This window comes from Ptychodera flava, chromosome 1 (genome assembly GCF_041260155.1).
Source record: "Ptychodera flava strain L36383 chromosome 1, AS_Pfla_20210202, whole genome shotgun sequence".
NCBI lineage: Eukaryota > Metazoa > Hemichordata > Enteropneusta > Ptychoderidae > Ptychodera > Ptychodera flava.
The window spans coordinates 17,927,228-17,938,180 of record NC_091928.1 but is presented as its reverse complement, the minus strand read 5'-3'; the positions used below and the strand labels follow the sequence as shown (position 1 = coordinate 17,938,180).

Below are 10,953 nucleotides of genomic sequence, written 5' to 3'. Positions count from 1 at the left end.
TGTGCAGGTGAGAGGTAATTATATGTATTATAGCTTTCTCTAATGAACATAGTATAGGTCTACTCTCAATTGTCGAGTTTCATATTCTGTGGAATACCACATGTTTTAGTTGAGGTTAAGCCTCAAACCAATTGAACCTTGAAAATAACCCAACTCAAAACCAAATCAGAGACATAAAGTAGACCCCCATTTATAGTTCGATGATGACCTAGATAATAACGACAGCGATACTGATTCCAGAAAACATCCATACAGGAATAGACAGCGACAAGTATGACATGTATAAATGCATGGCGTGGCGACACGGGCTGGGTAGTCTGCTTGATTGATCGATCGTCTTCTCGATCTATCGATCGCGTACTCTTTATTTTTTACTCTGCCCTCCACTGCAAATTCAGTTGCAGTACAGAGCAGCCTGGGCAAAGAGCACGCGATCGATAAACCGATAGGACGATCGATTAGGCAGACAACCTAGCCCATGAGTGCTTGTGCATGGCGGAGGACCGGGTGAGAGTCCGGATATGAGGTCAGAAGTCACAAATCCAAATCCATACCATTATCAAGGATGCATTCATTTCCTCGTGTTTTCATGGATAACAGTCCCTCTATCCCATGCACGATCGCGAATGAATCTACTATTTGGGTCTATAACAGTAAACACTATGAATATGTGAACTGAAACTTTTAAGTTTTATTATCAGCTTGGGGATCAACTATAATATCTCGAAGGGGTGGTTAGAGAAGCAAAACATTCTATAGAGTAAAACTTACAGGTTTTTGGAAGCAATGCTGACCTCGGAAAACAAAATATTGGCAAGAAGATCGGGCAATGAAAACGTCTGTAAATCCGTGGCATCAAATGGTATGTGCATGCCTCGCAAAACCCGAAAAAGTAAGTTGCAGCCTGGAAAAAATGTGTGTCAGAATGCCTCAGTTATACAAAATTTATGTTTTTGTTTCTTTTGTTTTCACTTAATTGGACATGTAACGTCGTTTTTTTCGGGCACGCCGATATGTTCATGGCCAAATATTGGTGTCGTGAACATGCAGGCAACCGTGAACATGTAATAATTGTTTCAAATTACAAATTACACGCATTGAAGCTCAATATCTCAATATAGATGTGTTTTAATGCTAACTTTTTTTAGTCATTGTACTCGAGTAAAGTCTACTTGAACGGCTTAGGAGACGAGAACAATATATTATCAGTATCGTTGGCTCGGTTTCAATTTAATGTAAAATATGCATTAAGAACGCAACCACGCCTTGTTTCAAACAACCAATAATAATTCGCCTGATTTTCGATCACCTGACAAGAGAAATAACTGCGCACAAAGCATAGACTTCATAAGCGTATACTCCTCCTTTTTACATTGAAAAAGAAAGGGTTTACAGACTAACATGAAGTTGACTGTTTTCGTCTTATTAGCGGTGACATTCGTCTCACTGAATGCCGTTTCAGGACAATGTAGTCATTATGCGCAATGAACCTCTCGGTGAGTAGACAAGCTGATTTCAATGTCTGTCTTTTCGTATAACTTTGAAAATACGAATGTTTCTCTTCCACTTTGGTGTCATAGATTCATGTCCCTGGTGTGCTTTATAACAGACTATTCTTATTGCATTTCAACTTGACCTGTCTGTGGTAGACTCTATATAGTGACAATCATTGAAAATATCGAAAATTGAGCGTCACTTTTATTTGTTGTCTGAAAACCATGAATTCGACTTTTTCTGGACTCTGAGACTTCGATCCCAGCCCTCTGATCGTTTTAACTGTAGAGTTGTTATTTTTTAATTAGTCCTTTGGACCGCAGGTTCAACGGACTAATGTGTTGGACTAATGTGATGTCGCGTATAAATTAGGACCCCACAGGAGATTACAGCCTTGTTGGGTAATTTTAACTCGATGTAAATGGGTAATCCTTTAGAGTGAAATAAATAAATTATAAATGGCGTTGCGTATGCCGTATGCCGAGTGCTGTATGCCGTATACCGAGTACTGTATGCCGGGGACGAAGTCATCTCAGAAACCATTCGATATCTTTTTGTTTTGATTTTTTGGAGTTTTTGTTTGTTTGTTTGTTTTTATTTTTTAAAATTTGATAGGATGGTCACTCGGGCAAATCCGCTTTTTGCTTTTTGGATTGGATAACTTTAAAGTCACTTTTTGAGCTTTTTTATGAAGCCCGTATTTTCAACTCCCAAACCGCTAATTTGATAACTGTGATGTTTGGCATGGGTGTTCATTTAGTCGAAGTTTAGTCAGAAGAATTCATATTGGGGTGATGCATGCCTTTTGATTATTTTAAATAATACTTTAATCAATTTTGATTTATTTTGATAAATTTCCTTTAGTTACCGTGTGCTCATGCGCGCAAAGCGATCTTTAAACTGTTGGTTCATGAATCAAAACAGACGCCATTGTGTTCTCAGTCTTATCCGTTTTGTTACTTTAAACTTGTGTATTTGACCATGTCTCGTTTTGTTTTGGTAGTGATGATACTTTCGGTGACCTCCCGCATCTTTTTTGGTACGAAAGCTAGGCTCCATCGATCGAGCATGGAGGTAGGATCGAGTGAAGAACTTTAACGATGACCTCTGTAGACCATATTCATCGGGTACCGGCGAATCCCTTTCTTTAATGGCAGATCTGTTAGAGGTGTTGTCTATTTATTTGTTGTGTTCACACTGGGTCTATTGTCAAGGGTTGCCCTTCTTGACCCGCTGAATTTTTATCCATGAGTTTTGTTTACTTTTGCGCTCGCACATGTCTTGATATTTTTCACTTGTTATGCCGCAAAAGTACAATGCAATTAAAACAAGGCTATGGTCAATCGATCAAGACAAGCAATAATTCCAATGGTCAGCTCTTCTGGAAACCCAAACATAATGTTGAACTTGAAGTCACTGTTCTTTCCATTTATGACATAGCAGATTTGCTTTAAGGTTCCAAGACAAGAAATAGACCTTTTAATCTGACAATTCTCTGGTGGTTGATAAGCTCAGAATCTCCGTAAATTCATACATTTTCTGAAAGCCTAGATATAGGGAAACATTTTGGCAACCACAGTGTTACCTAAGTTATATAACTATCACGTGACAGGTAATTTGCATAACCTTTCAAAAATAGGTTTTCCCTATGTTTTGTCTCAATACCCCAACATATCTGACTCACACTTTATGGAATGCAAGCTGTCACAGCGTTCTTCAAAAGCAGGTCTCAGATCTTTTTATATCTTGCTTAGTTTTTTTGGAGCACAATTTTAGAGAGATCAACTAGCGTTAAATTCACCGCTCTTGAAGTTTTTCTGGCATAAAAATGTTGTAGAAGGTTTAAAAAATTCTGAGACCACACTTTGGAAGATCCTTAGGACAGTTGTCACTCACACAAATTTCAGCCATATATCTCAAAGCATTGAAACAAAATATTGGGAAAACCGATTTTCAAAAGGTTATGCAAATTACCTATCATGTGATAGTTATGTAAACAATGGTAACACTAAGGTAAACAAAATGTTGAATGTTTCCGAAAATATATAATTTACGGGAGTTCTGAGCTTATTATTAACAACTACAAAAGTATTGGCTTAAAAGGTCAATTTCTTGTCTTGGAACCTTATAATACTGTAGTATATATAATGATTTGTTGCCGCCTCTGGTCGATCTGGGCCTTTGGGAAACAAAAACCGTTTTTTTTTCGCATGTGAAGCTTCAAGATTCTGTAAAGGTTAGGGAGATCAGTAGTCTAACGAAACAATACATTGTGTTGCAGGCGATAACCCACTTAGGATACAGCGTGTGTAATTGCGAGGTCTTAGCAAATAGCATTCAAGTGAACAATCTGACATGCAAGTCTAAAAGCCGGCAATAGATAACGTGAAGTGGAGATCGTATGTACACTCTACCACAATGGAGGGACTGTGACTGTACTGCACAAGAATTTCATTTTGTTTTAATTTCACTTCTCGGTTTTCGCTCCTCGATATAGACTGTCAGTCGATCATACCACGGGCATTCTGTTGTTCTTAAATGATGGTGTATAAGCGTGTAAACATGATTTCGTATTTTAATTTCCGTTTGCCGCTGGAGAACTTACATCGTAATTTAAAAAAATAAAAGCCTCAACAAAATGAGGTATTATTAATACAAAAAAAACCAGTCGCATTCTACGCGCTTCATGATTGCGGTAAATACGCGCTGGTAAGAACTCTGTCGTGCATGCCGCGGTGCAGAGTGACCGGGTGTGAGAGAAAGAACAAATGGTTCACCCAACTATTTATTCTTTCTCTCACACCCGGTCACTCTGCACCGCAGCATGCACGGCAGAGTTCTTACCAGCGCGTATTTACCGCATTCACATAATGTATAGATATCATTATCATGTGAAACGATACAGCGCAGGTTGCGCGAGCGTACGTATAGTACGCGTATATATGCGTGCGTCGTTCCGCCGCGGCGTTTAGCATCGAAAGAATGCGGTCGATGTGGTCGCTTGTGACGTTCACGTAGACACGTCCGACCTTGATCTGGTTTTGTAGCTAAGTCGGCATTTCAATCTGAACGGCATTCTGTTATAAATTTCTTACACAGTTATCATCAAAGTTCGTATTTACATATAAGCTGCTTAGTTTATTCAGACTATCAATTCAGAACAACAGAGTGCCCGTGATCATACCGGCACTCAGACATAGCACACTGATAGCACAGGCACCACCGTAGTTGATAGGGCTTTCAGTGTAGCAGAAAGCCCTATCAACTACGGTGGTGCCTGTGAGAACATAGAGGTTAAAGAATGGTAAAAATAACACCATAACCCATGACTTTGTTAGCAAAGTATTGACATATAATCATTACTGTGCATTCCAGCTGCAAACGCGACATTCAAGCTGATCGTCTATGATGATACAACACAGACGATGATTGACTGGTACGATACGGTTGTCATAAAACCAGGGATGACCTTGTACAAAGCTATGGTACAATTGCAAAGGCAACAACCGACCAAATTTAGGTGAGTCAATCTCAGTCTGCAAAACTTCATTAAAGAAAAGCCAGCCTCGAAATTTCCTTCTGTTAACTTGATATTTGAATATGAGTGAGCCTAATTGTGTTGCTTCTATTTTATGTCACTGACTCAAATGACTGTCTGCAAGCTTCTGTGCAGGATCTCTATCTGCATGATTTGTTTGTTTATCTGTATTTCTGTTTGTTTGCAAGATTGTTCTCTAAGTAAATCATTGTTTAATCGCTAGCTTGTGTAGTAATAGCCCAACAAAGAATATGCCTCCGTGCTGCGGTGTTTGTTTTGATATCATTGACTGCACCAAACACATCCTTAAATGCTATGTTGAGGACGGATCGGTCTGAGTCTACAGAATGATCTCCTCTCATTCCATCAGTTTCGACGCCACCTTCAACGAGCAGATTGGTCACATCATCGTAGGAATCAATGATGTATCTGAAAGCTACGAAGATAAATCATCTTGGGGACTGTATATTTTTAACGAGGTTTGGGACAGAGGTAAGTACAGACCTCTATCAGGAATGGAAACACGGGGGAAGGGAATATGTCTACCATCAGCAGCGATGCGTCAGTTTGAATTCGACTGTGGTCTGGTCAGAGTTATTTTATGCTCTGTAGCTATAGTGCTTAACTAAGCATGCTATTCGACCATAATCAATGACGTATTTTTCCATTGATTTTAAGGAAAGGGAATAGGAGGGTGTTATCCACGTTGACACTTTACCTGCAGGTGCTTTTGTCCTCTCCGGAAAAGAGCTCAGTGTTATGTCAGTTTGTCCCCTTTCTAAATTCGGAACATGGAGACATATCTCGTAGTTTCTCACAATTTTTGAATGACATTATTTCACAGGGGTCGATCATTACCGTCCGGAAAAAGGCGATCAGGTTGTTTGGAAATACATGAAACGTGAGTATAAAATGTTTGTGCACGGAAAACACTAGGACTGTACGTTGTGGAAAGAGAAACAAATTCTGACCTGTTACTAACACAGCCAAGACCATTCCATCAACTCCTCAAATTGAGACGTACACCGGAGAAACTTAAACTGATTACCCTCTCAACACTCTATTAATCCGTAGTTCCATTGTGACTTTTTACGAAAGCGGTATAACTGCCTCCTACTTTCTCGTAATTTTCCCCGCCGACAGAATTTCCATTTACCATTTGATTTAAATTAATCTCCTCAGTATTTCTTTCCTTCACTTTAATATTAAACGACATATTCTACTTTGTATATTGTGTGTCACTAAGTGACTGTTAAGGTTCCAAGACAAGAAATTGACCATTTTAAACCAACAATTCTCTAGTGTTTAAGAAGCTCAGAACCCCCGTAAATTGTATATTTTCGGAAAGCCTAGATATAGGGGAACAGTTTGGTTACCATAGTGTCACCATTGTTTCCATAACTATCACGTGACAGGTAATTTGCATAACCTTTCAAAAATCGATTTTCCCTATGTTTTGTTTCAATGCTTTGAGATATGTGGCTGAAATTTGTGTGAGTGCAAGCTGTCCTAAGGGTCTTCAAAAGTGTGTCTCAGAATTTTTTTAAACCTTCTACAACAGTTTTTATGCCAGAAAAACTTCCAGAGCAGTGAATTTAAGCGTAGTTGATTTCTTTAAAATTGTGCTCCAAAAAAACTAAGCAAGATATAAAAAATCTGAGACACACTTTGGAAGAGCGTTGTGACAGCTTGCATTCCAGCAAGTTTGAGTCAGATATTTTGAAGCATTGAGACAAAACATAGGGAAAACTGTTTTTGAAAGGTTATGCAAATTACCGTGTCACGTGATAGTTATGTAAACAATGGAGACACTGTGGTTACCAAAATGTTCCCGTATATCTAGGCTTTCAGAAAATGTATACTTTACAGGGGTTCTGAGCTTATTAACCGTTAGAGAATTGTTAGATTAAAAAGGTCAAATTTCTTGTCTTGGAACCTTAAGTCAAAGTACAAGTACAACTGAGAAAAGAGCTATATTGCATAATTAATGGAATATAAGGTACTGTATGAGAGAACAACGTAACTGTTTACACCCGTCATTCTACTCACAATCGAGCACGTTCCCAAAAGATCAAAGTTCGGAACCTCTAATGATGGATAATATGGATAATGTTCATGCTTTTTTCCACTTAACCGAAAACTAGTAGGGCCTAAAACAGCCTACTTTTGTTTCTAACGTTTTCCGCCAGATTTTTCTGCCAATGTATCGGTCATCGATACCACTCATGGTAATACAACCTTTTTTCTCACTATCTTGATGGCATCAGTCTTGGTACATGTCTCTATGAAATGATGAACAATTTAGAACGTAGAAGTCGTCATGAATTCAAGTAGGTAATGTTTGAATACTCACGCCATGGCATTTATTCAGTCATTTGATTTTTTTTAAATCACGTACTTCACTGACGCTTTCAATCATGTATCAACACGCTATCATCATACGTGAACATTCTCAGTTTCAAATAATGAATCTTACAAAATTATGGATATGTGAGTGAGAGAGAGAGAGAGAGAGAGAGAGAGAGAGAGAGAGAGAGAGAGAGAGAGAGAGAGAGAGAGAGAGAGAGAGAGAGGAGGGGGGGAGGGAGGAGACAAGCAAACAGATAGACAGACACAGACAGACAAACAGACTTCTATGGCGGTGTTCTATTTTTCTATTGCTGTTATTATTCCATATAAACCAAAGGATAAGCTATAGACATCGGCTGGTATAAGGTAGCATCATGTAATGTGCCAACTACATGTATATGAATTGTTACATTTTTGTAGTTTTGTGACGAGTGGGTACCCTCGAATGGGTCATTTCATCGAAGCAATCCAGGGAGTCTGGCATGATTACGAGATAGGCCGTTACTGGGCAATTTACATTAACGACGAGTATGTATACTTAGACAAAGGTAAATTCTCTGTAAAGAATTATTACAGTTTATATAAATTCGGGCAAATGATCACAACCTATAGTTATCGTTTCATTAAACATTTGAGCACCATAGTCAACTTTTGTCGCCTTTATAAAATGTTTCCCAGTCAATTTTTTTCAGAGTTTTGCCAAAATTTTGATGAAAACCTGTAGCAAATGAAATATGATGTCCGTTTGGTCCAAAATAATTTAAAAAAATACAGAAAAAATTCATAAAAATTGTTAAAAAATTGAACTAAAATTTTGGTGGAAAAAAATTACAGCACTCAAAGGATTAACGAGGAGAAGAATTATGTTAAGAACTTTCGCCAATCTTTATATTCTATAAGGACATTTGGGTACATGAAAATAATGTAAAACGGTTTACGATGATCTTTGTATGAATATAAAATGGAATACGGTGTTCGGGCAAATTATGTAATAATCTTCCATGCTTAAGGAGTTGCTGATTTTCGGAGTTTCAATACATATATGAAAAGTATATGTCAAATGACAGATGCATAGGTATGATAACGACACGTTCAAGGCCATTTCTATATAATTATTATGCAATATAATTATTGTAGGTGTAGAGTGCATCATACCGGATGATGGGGATCACATCAAGTTCACGTATATATGACCTATGAAAGGAAGTGAATTGGGCGATTACTGACCTGGTATCTGACATGGCTACTGATCACATACGTTGTTCTTGAGACCTGCAGTACTTACTTCTAACAAAGTGAACTGCAATTTCCTTTTTTTTTGTTCAACGATTTCAGCATTTTATCTTTCTCACTCACTGTATTAAGGTTGTACTCTTAGTTTTCTTGTCATTGCATAGTGCATTTAGAGGGAATCTCTCCAAGTAGCAAATTCTATCACTGCATTACTTCTGTCTTTCCACTTTTTACTTTTCATTTTTAGCTTTTCGTCTATTTTAATCGCGTTGATACACATGTCATTTTCCTGGCACGGCGATTCGCAATTACAGCATCCGGTGCCTGAATGTTGCCTTTGTTGTATGTTGTTCATGACGATGATGATGATGATCATGATCATGATCAAGATCATGTTTATGATGATGATGATGATGATGATGATGGCGGGTGACGATGCTTTAAAAATGAATTTTATTGTTGATTGTTCTACTGTTTGGCGACAGTCGTTGTTTTAATTTTAGAATAGCATTAAAATAGTATCTTTCATGGATGATTTGATCGCCTTCAGCTGTTATATTTGCCCAATCTGATTAAAATCTGATGTAGAGTACGGCGGCGTCTTCTTATGCGTACGCGGTATTCTCTCGTTGTCGCCTCTCACTACATCTGACCAACTCCCATAGAAGGTCGCGTTCAAATCTCGCGCTCTGGCAAAAACAGCCGACCTAGCAGAAGGCGCCTTACAGAGAACAATAGGTATGACTCGCAAGCATGCATATGCACAAGACGCACGAAAAATCAACAGTGTGCAACCGAGCTATCCACCCAGTTGTTAACAAAGGCGCACGGCGTATTTTCAAATCATCCGTCTGTGATTTTAATGTTGAAACATACCTTTTATCAATAACTGTGCAAACGGAAATCATGCGGACAGACTTTGAGACCAGCACTGCGTACCACAGGCGCCTAAACCGTCGCTACGCGAAGCCGGCTTGTTCTTCTCGGTATACAAGCCGGCTTCGCGTAGCGACGGTTGAGGCGCCTGTACTGCGTACGATGCTGTGTGTTCCCGGCGTAATATGGCCTCCCATTACAGCCTTGCAGAAAGGAATACACGGCGAGTTATCGGTCCTGATTTTGACCGCGCATGAAAAGCTACCTTTTCTAACTACTTTCGGCCGAGTAACTCATTAGATAACGCCATTAGATACGTTCTTGTAAGATATGGCCGGTTCCTGGACACCTGACCGACCGTGAATCGCTCGTAAACTATTACAAACGCTTTGGGACGAGAGCAAAGAGAGGTCGGCCAGTTGTGAGCTCGGCCCCGGTCAGTGGGAGAACTCTGCGAGTTGTGAGCTCTCTACAACTTGTACAGGATGACATCGGCCGCACAGTGTGGTACATCTTTATTTGCTTTCCAATAAAAACCTGTAAACTTACGATTTACTGCCGTCAAACCATAACACATAAAACGTCATCCAACGATCAACGAAGTCATTGTTACTGCCAATTTGTACCTCTCGATCGTACGCCTACTCGCGATCTGCAGAAACGCCGAGGCCGACGTGTTTTTCAGAGTGGACCGTCTTTCTCATCGTTTTCTAAATGTTCAAAAAATAACATCAAAAAACTAAAATTGGCATGCGTGGATCTGTCGACTGTGACGAGAAAGTGTACGCAATCATCATATGATCATATGTAAGTGGCCGACCTCTTCCACTGGCCGAGTTGGTTTGGCGCGGGCTCTGGCTGAGCTCGCAACTGCCCCGACCTCTCTGGTTTATATCATTTTTTTTTGCAATCTGTTAGTAAGCGATTGAGTGACTTGGGTAGGCATACATCGGATTTCGGCCGAAAGTAGTTAGAAAAGGTAGTTTTTCGTGCGCGATCCAAATCGGAACGGCGGTCGCCGTGTATTCCGCCTGTCAGCATAGTCAGCAGGGCTGTAGTGAGAGTTCAGACCGTAGGCGACAGCAAGAGCATACCGCGTACGCATCAGAAGACGTCGCCGTACTCTACATCTTATTTTAATCAGATTGATATTTGCCCACAGTAAACTGTCGTAAATTTTCTTCTTATAACGCAAATTACCTATGTATTCATACAGTACGACAAACTTATTACAGTTAAGTTTTGTATAATGAAATCATGACAACGCAAATCTGTGTGTCGTACAGGTGAGAAGGGATTTAAGTTTCTCATGGACACATAATAAATCAGTTTGCGATGAAATACTTTTATATAAACATTCAATCATGTATATTCGACAAATGTGTGGCCAATGTCTTTCTAATGGTTACTTTTTGCATATGTACAAGAATATTATTCGTATTAGGCATTGTTCCCGGATCTGT

The 10,953-nt window shown here is 39.2% G+C and overlaps 1 long non-coding RNA gene across 1 annotated transcript; it reads left to right on the top strand.

The window, feature by feature from the left end:
• Positions 1–7,221: 7,221 nt before the first annotated feature.
• Positions 7,222–9,143, top strand: LOC139133403 (uncharacterized). Its single transcript, XR_011552588.1, has 3 exons — positions 7,222–7,362; positions 7,802–7,929; positions 8,519–9,143. It is a non-coding gene; the product is annotated as an uncharacterized lncRNA (long non-coding RNA).
• Positions 9,144–10,953: the final 1,810 nt, after the last annotated feature.